This window comes from Eptesicus fuscus, chromosome 7 (assembly GCF_027574615.1).
Source record: "Eptesicus fuscus isolate TK198812 chromosome 7, DD_ASM_mEF_20220401, whole genome shotgun sequence".
Lineage (NCBI taxonomy): Eukaryota > Metazoa > Chordata > Mammalia > Chiroptera > Vespertilionidae > Eptesicus > Eptesicus fuscus.
In genome coordinates, this window is record NC_072479.1 from 19361205 (window position 1) to 19375678 (window position 14474).

The following is a 14474-nucleotide window of genomic DNA, read 5'->3' on the forward strand; positions in this document are numbered from 1 at the left end:
AGGCTGTGTCACATGCCTTGGTATGTCACATGCTCACAAGGAGAACTCTAGTGACTGACCGCTGGTGCCGGGCACGAAGCATGGCCTCTGTCCTGTGGACAGTGGAACCCACCAAAGGCCAGTGAGGAGGGAGGCGCACGGCCAGGTGGCAGCAGCATACCGGTGTTTGAAGTCTAGAGAGCAGCCAGGGACCCCTGCATCACAAGGGGTGACCTAGGGAGAGGGAGTCTTTGCCCCTGTGTGTCCCCGAGGGCTCAGCTGAGCTGAGGCCCTCTGCTTGGGAGCTGTTTCCACTGCAGCGGTATCAGTTGTGTGAGAGGAGTGCCCACTCAGGAGATGGCGGTGGCAAGCCGAGGGGGAGGGGCGAGAGGCCATGTGGATGGGCTGGCGCTGTGCTCTCGCTGCTGCAGAGAGTGACTCAGATCCCGTCCTGGCACCAGCCTGCTCCGGCAGTGCAAGCTGTTCCCAGGCTCCTGGAGACTGGGCTGGCTCTCACTTCTCCCCAGGACTGAGGCCAGGGAGGGTGCGGGGTGCTGGTGGCTGTGTTCTCACCCCCTCCCTTTTTCCCAGCACAGGGGTGGGAGCGGAGGATGTGGAGGCTGGGTGCTGGGTGCTGGGTGCACTCCCTGTAGTACCTCCAGGCTCTCCCAAGCTCTGCCCAGCACGTGCACAACAGGACACCAGTCATGCTGGACAGATGACAGGTGATGTGCTGCTCGCATAGAAGGCTTTCCTGAAAAGTTACCGTTGGAAACTGGGTCAGGTGGACAAATGCTGATGGAACCTCGGCTGTGACTACCTGGGAATAATGACGTGACCTAAGGTTGCTCAGCACCGAATATTTGAATAGCACTTTATAACTTGCAAAATCTTTTTATTATCCTTAATGTCAATGTCTTCATAACCATCCTGGAAGCCAGGTGGTATTCCCCTGTTTTCAATCTGAAGCTCAGAGAGGTTAAGTCACTTGCTGAAGGTCACATAGTTGTTGAAAGCAGAGCTGAGAATCCTGAGCTGGGTCTTGGGGTTATAAGAGTTTTAATAAAACATACACTTTGCTAGTTTTCCTGGATTCTGAGCCCTGAGCACCTGTCATATTTTAACCTTTCCTTGGTATGTCACATGCTCACAAGGAGAACTCTAGTGACTGACGGTTGGTGCCTCAGGAGCCATCAACACTTTTGAAGGGATAATATGCAGGTACGTAAACATTGGGTGTCCATAAAGTTGAGGGTGATTAGTCACTCATTGGTCAAATATTTCATGTTTATCCTGTTCCTCAACTGTTACTGTTCATACTTAGCCTGAACCATATGAAATTGCCAGGAAAACTAGCGCAAGTGCATGGTTTATTAAACTCTTATATTTCTGTTGGTCAATAATGATAATATCAGCATAATGATAATATATCAAAGGTGCCAAATAAACTTGTGCTATTTGACTTGAGAGGATCTAGAACATTTGGGAGTCCTATTTTCAAAGTTGACTCAGTTTCCTCGATCTATATGACAGAGAAGTACTACCTCGAGTGTTGTTGAAGGATCAGTCAGATATCCTGAACAGAAGAGCTTCAATGCCCATGAGATAATTTCTAAGTAAGCTTTATATGAATGTGCATAAGCTTTTGCCCTCAAGAGGCTCACAGTCTGACAAAGGCAATTCAGACTTACCCATCAAAGAAGATGCCAGGCACCTGGAGCCTAGTGGTTGGACATGGGATGTTAAGAGCAAGGCCCTGGAGTCACAGTGATTTGGCTGGAATCTCCGATCTGGCATAGGCCTGCTATGTGACCTTGGGCAAGTTACTAATCTCTCTGCTGCTCGGTTTTCTCATCAGTAGAACAGGAATAAGAACATGTTTACCTCACAGAGCTGTGAAGATTAAAACAATGAATGCAGACGACTTAGAATTATTCCTGGCACATAGAAAATGCTCAGTCTGATATAGCTGCTATTGTGACTTTTTATATTTATCCTATATAATAAAAGGCTAATATGCAAATTGTCCCCCATGGGCGGGAGTTCCACCTACCGGGAGTTAGACGTGCACTGACCACCAGGGGGCAGCGTGGAGCATGGCACACATCGGTGACGTGGCACTGGCAGCAGGCAGCAGTGAAGGTGCTGCCGGCCCCGATGGGCCCCTATGAGAGCAGGACTGTGTCGGGATGGTGGAGCAGGTGAGCAGGCAGTGGCAAGCAGCCAGGGGAAGGGAGGCCCCGGCCAGCAGCCAGCAGCTGCTAGGGGCCCTACCCATGCACGAATTTTGTGCACTGGGCCTCTAGTTCTTAATATGATTATCCTTTGGACAGGAGGAAGCATTAGGTTACCCTTGGCACCAGATGGAAGATTCTGCTGCCTACAACCTCAAGGTTAGGTTCACAGTTTCTAAGAATGCTGTTATCTGTGATCTCTGAGTTTTCCTTGACTAGGCTCTGTGACTGGTCTCCCCTCTCATCCTCCATGGGAGAGATTCTGACAGGAATCTGGGGAAGGGGTGGTGGGGTGGTGGACACCAGCAGCATTATCCTCGGTTCCCCAGAGCATCTGTTGTCCAACTTCCCTGGATTGAGTGAGGCTTCTCATGTTGCACACCTCTGGTCACATGAAAGGCTCTGCAACAGCTGAGGGAGCACAGTCCTCATTTCTGACACCAGCTGTAAGTTCTGGGGTCCCCGAGACCACATGCAGGTTTGATCATTTGCATAGACCTCAGAGAAAGCTGTTATGCTTATTATGGTTACAGTTTATCTCAGGGAGAGGATACAGCTTTAATCAGCCAAGGGAAGAAGTGCAAAGGGCAGAGACCAAGAAAAGTTCTGAATGGGGAACTTCCAGTTGTCCTCCCTCCATGGAGTGAACACAACGTAGCTTTCCTGACATTGATGTGTGACAGTATGCGTGGAGTACTGGCAAACAGGAAACTCCTTCAAGCCTTGGTGTTCCGAGTTTTTATTGGAACTCCATCACCTAGGCATGATTCCTTCCCATGTGGCAAATCTCAGTCTCCAGCCTCTCAGGAGGTTGAGCTGATACTGAAACCTCCACCCTACCTCACATTGTTGCTGTGGCTCAAAACACACACTCTAAATCCAATTATTACTATCTGGCTGGCCCAAGGTCCCCAGGCAAACAGAAACACTCCCATCAACCATGACATTCCAAGAGCTTAGGGATTGGTCTCCCAAAGCCAAGGGCAAAGACAGACCTCATTTTGGACGAGGTTAAATTATTTACTACAAAGGTCTATGTAGATCTAGGGATACCAAGATATGGGGCCCCCATCCCAGGGAGTCCATAGTCCGCAGGGAGAGACAAGGTAGGTAACCTGTGCAAGTCAGCTGGTATGTGGTTGTACAACTGTCCATGACCACTTGGGGGAGCTGGCATGATCTGGCATCATGGGAATGAGACTGGCCTGATGGGTGAAGTTTGTGTCCCAAGGTTAGACTCATGAAGCGCTTCTAGATGAGAAGTTATTGACTGATTTTGGCATGCTGATCAGTTCAGCTGGCCTAGAGGGTCTCCATATCAGCCTACCTCAATCACTCACTGACTCTGGGGGCCAGAGGGCGGGGAAAGTGTTGAACCTTCTAGAACCATGGTCGGCAAACTGCGGCTCGCGAGCCACATGCAGCTCTTTGGCCCCTTGAGTGTGGCTCTTCCACAAAATACCACGGCCTGGGCGAGTCTATTTTGAAGAAGTGGCGTTAAAAGAAGTTTAAGTTTAAAAAATTTGGCTCTCAAAAGAAATTTCAATCATTGTACTGTTGATATGTGGCTCTGTTGACTAATGAGTTTGCTGACCATTGTCCTAGAACAAATGGGAAGCTCAGCATGTCAGTAACGGTTGAGATAGACATAGGCTGAGTAGAAGTAAATGAATGATTGACTGGGGACAAAGGTGTATAAACTATATAAACTATCAGAGACCTCTTCACAAACAGCCCTCACTTGGAAGCTGCTCTATCTAATTATTATAGCTGCAACACAGGACACCCCTGGGATCCATGAGAGGGCACGGCCATTCTTCCTTCACTTGTGTTTTCGGTAGCTGTCCTGACTCCTTCTGGGTGGGGGAACCTCCTTGGATGCTCTTTGGCATGGTTGCCTGATGGCCAGGGTCATGATCTCTCTCACACTCATTCCCACCTCTCACCACATTCCCAGGAATTTTCTTATCCTGCCATTGACCTCACTGTCAGCACCTTGATGGAAAGCTAAGCTCACTGTCCCTTTTCCCTCTATTTCTTTTCTCTTTTTGGCCCTGGGGATTGGTGGGAACCGACCCCATTAGACCAATTCAGAGGGATGGTCAGACCTGTCAGCCTGCAGAGAAGTGGCCTCATCAGAAGGACTGCCATGTGTCCATGGGGACCATAACAACCACATCTGGGCACAGAACTCTGCAGGAGGGTCCCATGATCCTGGGAAGTTTTGCCACTTGACTGAATTTAGGCCTCTTTTAGGGGCTTGGGCAGCACATTGCTTGCCACAGTCCTTTATTTGTTCAAGAAGAGCTGCAGTTTCCTGCTTTCATCTGAAAGTTCCAATATCATAACTCAGTAATCAATGATGCTTTTCAGGGGGCAGGAATTTCTGAGTAGTTTTACGTTTTTACATTTTGTGATTTTTGTTTTCAAAACCACATTTTGGCATCCTTTATAATAAAAGGTTAATATGCAAATAGACCAAAAAGCAGAACAACCAAACAACTGAACAAAAGAACAACCGGTCGCTATGACATGCACTGACCACCAGGGGATGTTCAGAACATGGTGGGCATCAGCAGCAGGTGGCAGAGCTCGGAACATGGTGGAATAGGTGAGCGGTGTTGCCAGACCAAGGCGGGGTGCCAGTCACTGTCATCGGGGCAAGCCTCTGGTAGTTACTGAAAATTCTTTGCTCCCGCATGCCCAGCGCCGATCGCTTGGCACCATCAGAGGGTGCAAGTGGCAGCTGCTGGCCCCGATCACCCTTGAGGGCTTCTCCACCTCCCCCTGCTCCTGAGGGGCGATTGGGGCAGCAGCGCCGTTCACAACCGCTGATGGCACTGGCACCACTTGCACCTGCTGCTGGTGCTGGCCCCAATCACTCCGCGCCATCAGCAGGTGCGAGCGGGTCAGGCACCATCAGCACATGGGAGCTGTGGCTGCCAGCAGACACGACACAAGGGGCTGAGGCAGGAGAGGCTAGGCAGGGGCGCAGAGGATGGGCCGAGACCCGCCCCTGTGCCCACCGCAGCCTCGCGGCCCACAGTTCCTTTCAAAGTGCATGAATTCGTGCACTGGGCCCCTAGTCTGTATAATAAAAGCCTAAGCAACCGTTATGGCAGAACGACCAGAACAACCAGTTGCTATGATGCGCACTGACGGCAGGGGGCAGATGCTCAATGCAGGAGCTGCCCCCTGGTGGTCAGTGTGCTCCCACAGGGGAGCACCACTCAGCCAGAAGTTGGGCTCACAGCTGGTGAGGGCAGCGGCGGTGGCGCGAGCCTCTCCCACCTCCATGGCAACGCTAAGGAGCAGTGAGCCGAGTGATCAGGAGCAGGGAGCAGGCAGGCGACAAGGAGTGAGGGCTCCCAGACTGCGAGAGGGATGTCCAACTGCCAGCTTAGGCCTGATCCCCATGGGGAGTGGGCCTAGGCTAGCAGGCGGACATCCCCTGAGGAGGCCTGGACTGCGAGAAGGTGCAGGCCGGGCTAAGGGAACCCCCTGCTGCAGCACACGAATTTTGTACACTAGGCCTCTAGTCTCTACATATGACCCCAGGGAAGCAAGAAAAGGGAAACTTGGTTCATTCAATTCACAAACATTCATTAAAAAGTTACCATAGCCTGGCACTGTTGGGTTGCTGGGAATTCAAAGACGACAAAGACAGGGTCATGGTACTTGAGGAACACATAGTCCAGTGGGGGAGACAGGTGTATACATAATAAACCAGGCAGCCAAGTGACCGATTATATCAAGGAGGGACAAACAATTAATTATTCTGCAAGGAGTGATGATCAGGGACGGATTCCCCGAGGAAAGGGTGTTTCAAGCTGGCCTACACAGATGGAGAAGAGAGAGGTTATTCCAGGAGCCACAAAAGACAAAAGCAAGAAGGTGGAAATGCAATGTTCATTGAAGACTTAGAAGAGCCAACGCCACCACCCACACGGCTACAGCAGCTGGGCACTGCACAACTCCAGGGGAGGCCAGTTATCTAAACTGATTTGCATGGTGAAGTCTAGGGTCGTGCAATATGTTGCCTGGATAGAGGGCACAGGGGAAGGGTGAGAGAAGCATAGCAAGGAATCCTGGGAGCTTTCACTTTCATGTCATCTGTTGTCTCAGTCAGCAATATGGAATCATTCAGCAAACACTGGTCAAGCAACTATTGAGTACTTGGGGTTTTACCATATCTTGCCATTCTTGTCCACTTCATAAGCAGGAGCTATTGAGGACTACCTCTAATAATATCTAGCAGACCTGTCTAGCAGAGGTTAGCACTCTTCAAACCTGAGTCATGTCATTAGCCCACATTTCAGTGACATGTGGATGTTAGCCAGTGAGACTGAGCCCCTGTTGCTTAGCATCATAAACATTATTATGTAAGTGAGGAACTGAGGGCCAGCGGAGAAAATGACACCTTCAAAATCACAGATTTATAGTCTTAGAGCCTGGACTGAAACTAGGTCTCCTTCCTTGAATCTCAGTAGTATTTCCATCAAATATCTAAAGAATTGTAACTGAGTACCATTTATTTATCCTTCTTAGAATGAAGGACTGCCTGTACCTATTAGAATAAGTAACCCCAGCTGCTATGATAGGTAACCTTTGAAATCTCAGTGACCCTCATCACAACCCAGTGTGGGTTGGGCAGCTCTCCCAGCTGTTACAGGGTACAGGAGGGTTCCATTTTGTGGTGGAAAGAATGGAGAATGATAATATGGAAAGTCCATGTCATAGCTCTTATTCCTAATGCTAGTAACGCAATGGCAGCCAGCTTAGTGGTCATCGGATCTTTACCTGAGAGCCATCACCACCTTCTTCTGTGACAGTCCTCATGTCACATTTCTCAAGGTGGAATCTGTGGCCCAGAGGATGCAGTGACCTGTCAGGATCATGCCCAGCTTCCCAGGTCCAGGACTTAAACACAAGAGATCTAGATTTCAGGGAGCTCTCCTTCTCACTTCAGGTACACATGACATCATCTTCAGGTGGCAGATACCTTCCCTCGGGGGACACCTCTGCACTGGCTGTGTGCCTGGGGGGGGGGGGGGAGGATGCGGGTAGAGGTGAGGCCCTGGGGAGGGAGAGGGGAAAGGAGAGAGGGGAACAACTGTTTTCTCTCAGAGCTGTTGTCCCTGCCAGCCTCGCTTTCCTCTTGCTCTGTCATGGAACTGTTTAGTGTTCCTGTCAGCAAGTACCACAGCTCAGAACATTGGTCTCAGGAGCGAGCAGCAGGGACTGACTGCGTCCTGGGCTGGATGTGGTATGTGAGCGCTGGCTCGCATGCTCCCCTGCCCGGCTGTCAGTTTAGCTCCCGCGCTACAGAGCGGAAAGCAGCCTCCGGTACCTGGGGAAGGGTATTTTGGGGAGAAGGCAAGGAGTTGGAAAGAGATGTGGAATTCAGTTTCTCCCTGTGCCTCATTTCCTGAGGCCCTTGGAATGACATCCAAAGCCCCTTCACCTGGGGTTGGGGCTCTTCCTCCGGGGTTTCGGGGGCCCTTCCTGGGTACCCTGTACACATGCCTTCTGAAGCCCGCTGATGCCGCCACTGTTTCCACCATCCCAACCTCCTGAGGGCATGCCAGACTCATCGCTCCAGACTCGTTGCTCCTCTCCTTTTGGCATCCCTGCAGGCACCGCAAGGGCCAGCCCAGGGCATAGGAGATCTGATTTGAATCCATTCTGAAGACACACAGCTGATATTACCTCAACCCATGAATCATTTAGAGCTACAGAGTTATGGTCTCTAGAAATCACTTTTCAGTTCCTGGGGTTGCCACCCCCTAATTTTAAGCTTTGCTTACTAGCACCTAATCCAGGCTGTTGAAGCTTCAATACAAAAAACTGGTTGTTTTTGAGAAAAGGAATATTAAAATTCGTTGGCCCCCCCTTAGTGACAGGTACTGTGCTATTTGCTGTTATTTAACTTATTATATCATTTTTATCCCCAAAGCGAGATGTGGCCAGTTCCCGTGTGAAAGGTACTATTTAGACACTGCGCGGGTCCAAGGTGATTTTACTGGTACACCGTCTCCGTCCCTCCAGGAGCTCAGGCTGGAGGCCCTAACGGTTTATGCCACACGATCGCTGTCATCTTTGGCCACACGGCAGCAGGTCCTGGTCACTGACTGAGCTCAGGTTTCCTGCCAGGCAGCGCACAAGGGAGTTGACATGCATGGCCTCATGCGTTCAGCACACCACTCCTAGGAGGTGGGTGCAATTATCACTCCCCCTTTACAGTCTCGGAGATGAGGCTGCCTGTCCAGGCACCGAGCTAGTATGTGATCATGCTGGTAGTCAACACACTGACGAGCGTCAGGACACTGACTGTCACGAATAATGCAAAGAGACACCGGAACCAGGAACCACGGAAAAGGCAACAGCAGAGTGACACGCGGAGGGAGAGGTTAATTAATTCTCGCTGGGGAGCCTGGGAAGGTGACCTAGATGAGCTTGAATTTGAGCTGGTCCTTAAAACCTTGGCAGGGCTCCCAGAGGCAGTTACATGGAAGGAGGTCCCGTGGGAAAGAAAACCACAAAGACAGATGGGCATCCCGGGAGCCCACGGGAGCGGGAGAGGGGCCTATTCGGTTTCCCCAATTTCTCTTTCCAGCTCTCTCAGGTAGGATCGTTACAGGATATTTCTATGATCGTGGCCATGAGGACATTATTATAAAGAGCAAGGCCAGCACCTTCCACTTTGCAAAAGAGCTCTACTCAGAATGGCTGAGGCCCAAAGGAAGCTTCCAGGCCTGTGCGCTGGAGGGCTCAGCCACCGATTCCACAGGGAGCTCGGCCTGCCCCTCCTGGGTGATCTGGCAAACCCTGGAGCCGCAAGGCAGCCGCTCCAGGAGGGAGATGCAGAGCCTTCTCCTGGCCGCTCGCCTACCTCCCCCTCCATTCTTCCCTGAGCTCACCTTCCCCACACAACAAAACCACTCTGTGCTGCAATCCAGGGCACAGCGTGAGCCATTGTTCCTGGAGATTTCCAGGCCTTCTTTCTTCTGGAAGCAGAGGCTGCAGGACCAAATGCCTGGAGTTGCACTCCTCCCGGCTCCCCCTGGCCGAACTGGTTCCCTGCATGTTCTGTGCCAGGCTCTGTGACCCGCGCACACGCTGCTGCCCCTACAGGAAAAAGCCTTGGTTTCTTCTCTAAAAACAACCAAAAAATGAGCCAGAAAACTGGCAGTGACTCACTGTCATTAAGCAGGTCGAGTGTGGTGAAGTAGTGACACCCAGGATGGGCGAGCCTAATTCAGCCACAATCACAGCAGAAGAGGTGACAGGCCAAGGACCTTCCTGGCTGTTGGGAGGCACTGAGCATCCAGCAGAGCCCTGTAGCCTCTTCAATAGACATCAATTAGGACAGCGTGTGGGACCACGGGAGGAGGGGCAGTCGATCCTGCAGGGGACACACCATGACCAGGAGCCCGGGACAGTGTTCTCCACTTTGGGGGGAAGACAGCGTTTGTCAGGTATTACTGTGCCCAGATCACCTGGGGATCTTGTTCCAATGCAGACTGGACTCAGGTGCTCTGGGTGGGGCCCAAGAATGCATTTCTGACCAGCTCCCAGGAATGGCTGCCGCTGCGGGGTGAGGGCCACACATCCAGAGCAGGGGCAGAGGAGGAGGCAATGGGGCTTTGCATGAAGCAGTGGACTTAAAACTCAGATGTGACTTTCCAAATTTGATTTTCTTTTTTAAAAATCCTGAGGCATCTATCTGGGGGTGAAGGAGGTGAGGACGAGGTGTAGGGGGAGAGTAGATTCTGCCAGGGCAGGAAGAGCCGTGGGCTACTTCAGACCCCATTTCAGCAGGTGAACCCAAGTGGTCACCCAGGACCCAATCCCCAGCAGACCCTGCTGCAGCCTGGCCTCCAGGGAGCAGAGGGAGCCTCACTGGGTGGGGAAAGGAGAAAATGAGTCCAGCTTTTCTCCATCAGGCATAGCTTCCAGCCTCACATATTAAAGTCAGCTCAGGCCGGGAGCAGTAAGGTATTCTGACTCATGACCAACCCAGATCACAGGCTTTGTCAAGAGCTTCCCTCAGTGACAGTCTGCAATGCGAGCACCTGGAGGGCCGGGAGGTCCACTGTCCTGAGGAGACTGTCAGCCAAAGAACGTCCACATCTAAAGAAAGGGTTAAAGAGTTCATTCGAGCCAAGTTCTGGGGACCAGTCTGGAAGCAACATCTCAAAGGATTGAGAAAATGATCCAGAGAATAGCAGTTTTTATACATTTAGAATTAAAGGAGAAAATGTAAGGAAAGTGCATAAAAATCACTCTGGTTGATTAGGAGGCAGGAGAAAGCAAAGCAAGGAAATCCCTAGGATTGGAATAGAGGGAAATGGAGAGACACCTCCTTTTACACTGGCGGGCACAGGGCTGGTAACATCTAACAACTACAGCAAGTAGAGATGGCGTGCGGCAACAAGGTGACAGGGAGGAGCTGTGGTGCGTGTGCTCCGTGAGGGTGGTCACGACTCCCAAGGGTCTGGAAAAGATGCTGCTGGCATTTCGAGGTATGTTACCCTAGAGGCTGGAGAACAATGGATGGGGCTCGCTTTAGGTAAAGATTAACCTTTTGCTAATAACGCAATAGGCCTGGGATGTGACTACCCACCAGGACCTGCCCAGTTAGGAATTTATGATCAGACCATCTGTGTGGTTACTTTTGGTCACTGAGTCGCAGGTCTGCTCTGTGGCCCTGAGTTGCCAGGTCTGCTCTGTGGCCCCTTTTCATTCATAAGACCATCTGATGTGCAGCCAGCACCGCCATGCTCCTGGGAGGTGTGTGCAGTTCAGGAACTCAGTTGGTTCCTTGAGGGGGGGCTGGCTCCTTGGCTGTGTCATTTATACCATTATTAGCCCAGCTAGTCCTCCCTTCAGCTGAAGAATAAGGTAAACTTCAGCCCTGGTTGGCCTATTTGTCACAAATTCCAAGTCACATGGACCTGCTTTTGTCATCTGCATTTCACACGGGCTGGATCTATAAACCACATCCATACCATTTATTTCTACGGCTCAGGACAGGAGACTGTGGGGCTTATCATGGAGAGATTGGGCTGAGGGGCCAGGCAGTGGTCAGTGACTCTGATGCTTACCTCCCCTTCAGTCTGGGCTTCCTTGACCAGACTGCTTTGTCTGCCTCAGCAGTCTAGCACCCTCCACCCACCCCTTACAGCCTCCACTGATTAGCAGCCCTGCTTTTCAGCAGCTGCGCCCAGGTGTCCCTGGAACATTTGGCAACTTCTGGAGTTTTTTTGGTTGTCACAGCTACGGGCAGGTCCTCCAGGTGGGTAGAGGCCAAGGATGCTACTAAACAAGCTACAATGTGCAGGACAGCGCCCCACCGCACACAAGAAAAGATTACCTGGCCCACTGTGTCATTAGCGCTGAGACTGAGAAACCCCGCCTAGACAAGTGTTCAGGGGGCTAGGGCTGCCCCGGGAGAGCTGGCGGCACAGGGCTCCCAGCTGGGACTTTGCCAGACACTCGCCTAAGGATGTTTAAGGATCTTGTTTTCTTTTCTTAAAAGGTGGGTCCCTATATATTGCCCTCTCATCCACCTGCCTTTGTCATCCGTGTTTCACACTGTTGTCAGGTCTTTGGTGTGCCCAGCATTGAAGAGGTTGTAATAGGTGGCTATGATCTAGCAGGTGAGTAGGTGGGGAAACTAAGGTCTTTTCTCATATTCCATTCCATCCTGGTCTTCCTTAGCATCAGCCCAGAGTTAGAGCCAGTTAGGGGCAGGCACAGGCTGAAGAATCCGGATATTGGCTGTGTGCACTTTGCTACACAAGGAACCTCAGTGTCCCCTCTTGCAAGATGCATGTAAAAATGTGTCTAACCATGCAACAATACGTCTAACCATGTAAGGGTTTGAACACAGTGGGTGTTCAGGAAATTATTGTCGCATAGTTATAAGCACCCAACACTTTCTATGAAATGCATGCTTGTGTTTGCCACCTCACTCTGGGTGACAGGGAAGAGGAACCAAGTCCCTAAAGTCTAGGAGTAACCTCCTAGAGGATGCAGTAATCTCATGCGGAGGGGGCCGGTATGCTGGCCAAACAGTGGCCCCGTGACTCTGGGCAAGCCATGGGGCCGCTCCTCTGTCCACGTGCTGAGAGTTGGATCTTGCCAAACCTCAGGTCTGCGGCAGAGTGTGAGGTGGGGCAGTGAGTGTGCGTGTGCCTCTGTGACTCCTCTGGGGTGCCCTCTGGGGTTATGTTTTTGTGGCTGGGTGTGCAAGACTGTGTGTAGTCACGTGGATTTGATGCCTAGGCCATACATAGTGTTTTGGAGATTAGTCTTGTTTCGTGTTTTTGTTTTTCTCAGCCTCCACAAGAGGTAAACATGCTGGCATTATATAAATACTGTGCTGTTAGTCATTTATTTTTACTTATCTATGCGTATTTCCCCAAAAAGGATCTGAGATAGTTCACGACCAAGGACACAGACAGTATAGATAAAAGTATACATAAAGGTGTAGTCAGCAGGAATTATGTCTGCGGATCGGGATACAAATTTATGATAATTCTGTAGTCCATTCTGGTCACGATGATTGATAGGTTTGTTTCTGAGCTTCTCTGCCAACCAAGGCAAAAGGCAAAGAGGATAAAATTACCTAACACAACCTTTTTATGTGTGACCTTGAATGACAAAGTGTACAGTTCTGCCAACCACAGTTTTACAACACACGTACAAGTGGTTTTCGCAACCAATCTCAGTGAAAGCCGAGGGCACAGTGTTAAACTGCAGGTGATGGGGACAGCTCCACCCGGCTCCTGAGGGACCAGTCTTCTCGGTGTTCAGCTGACCTGGAGGAGAACTTAGAATAATGCCCAACGGAGTCAACGTGTCTCCATTCTTCATAGGCTCTTCCAGAAATAGACCTTCTCTGGGTCAGCTTCTTACCAGGAGTTGTTTCCAGAGGATTTGAGTTGTTACTTCCTTAGGAGCGCCTGGATGCTGCTCTTCTGTGTAGAGCAGATAGGAAACAGAGAAGTGCCCATCCCTGTTCTTGGCATCAGGTGGGCATGCTGTATGCATCTCTTTATTTGTTCATTTGTTTCTATTTATTCTTCCATCCATCCACTCTTCCATCTATCTGCCCCTTGCCCCAATTTTGGAAAACAGAGTGGGAGGGTGTAGAGGGTAACGTGTTACTTATTTAGATGAGCTTAGATGCCTGTGAGATGGAGGCTGCCGTTCTCCATCCCCCGTAAAGGCCTTGGTCCTCACCTGGAGTTGAAAGGCTTATGGGACAGAATGGCGATGAACAGGCTTGTGTGTTTCCCAGGGAAGCTGTTGATGATGTATGGCCAGGCCAAGCTGCGTATGGGAGAGAAATCTGAAAGGCCATACCTGGAGTGTCTAAGTAATTAAACGAGTTCACCAACTGAGAGCCGTGCTGCAAAAACGTGTCCCTTTAATGAACAGAAAACAACTCACAGCTTGTTTCATGCTCAGCTATATATTTGTAATTGAGGCCATGCTTGTTTGCGTAACTAATTCTATGGGTACAAGTCAATTTATTTTTGTTTTTAGCTCTATGCTACTCAGTTGCCAAGAAACACATCAATTGCTTAATGGTTTGTTTAATTCATCCTGTTGATCCTTTGCAGAATGACCCATTGCTTTGTTCTTGGTTAAACCAATCATATGACTATGCCTAAAATTCTGCTCTTATCATCACCACCCTCCATCTCCTGGGCAGGTGCCCACATGTCCATGCATACACACTCACTCACATGGACACACGTGTGTGTGCAAAGCTTCAGAAAGATAGAAAACAGATTAGAGTAGGTTCAAGCATTCACAAACTCTGAAATCTTGAGGACCTGAATTTGAGTTCTTCAGGAGCTGTGCTATTCTGGCTGATGAACTTGCCAGATTTTCTGAACATTAACCAGAACATCTTTTTTTTTTTTTTTTTTTTTTTTTTTTTTTTTTTTTTTAGTTGCATCATGCTACTGGAAACATTTCTTTAATGCACTAGCCCCTTTGCTCAACTTGGTAAATTTCACAACTAATTAAACCTACCTTTGAACTATGACTAAGTCTCATCATAGTTGAGGACAGATGCTCATTGAGGCATAAAGGAAATGGACTTGGGAATGAGACAAATCTGGAGTTGGATTTTGGCTTTGAATGCCATTCCCAGGCCATGCGATGTTAGAGAACCTGACAGCTTTTATTAACCTTGGTTTTATTTACTGGTCTGCAGAAAAAGAGATCACATTTACCATGTAG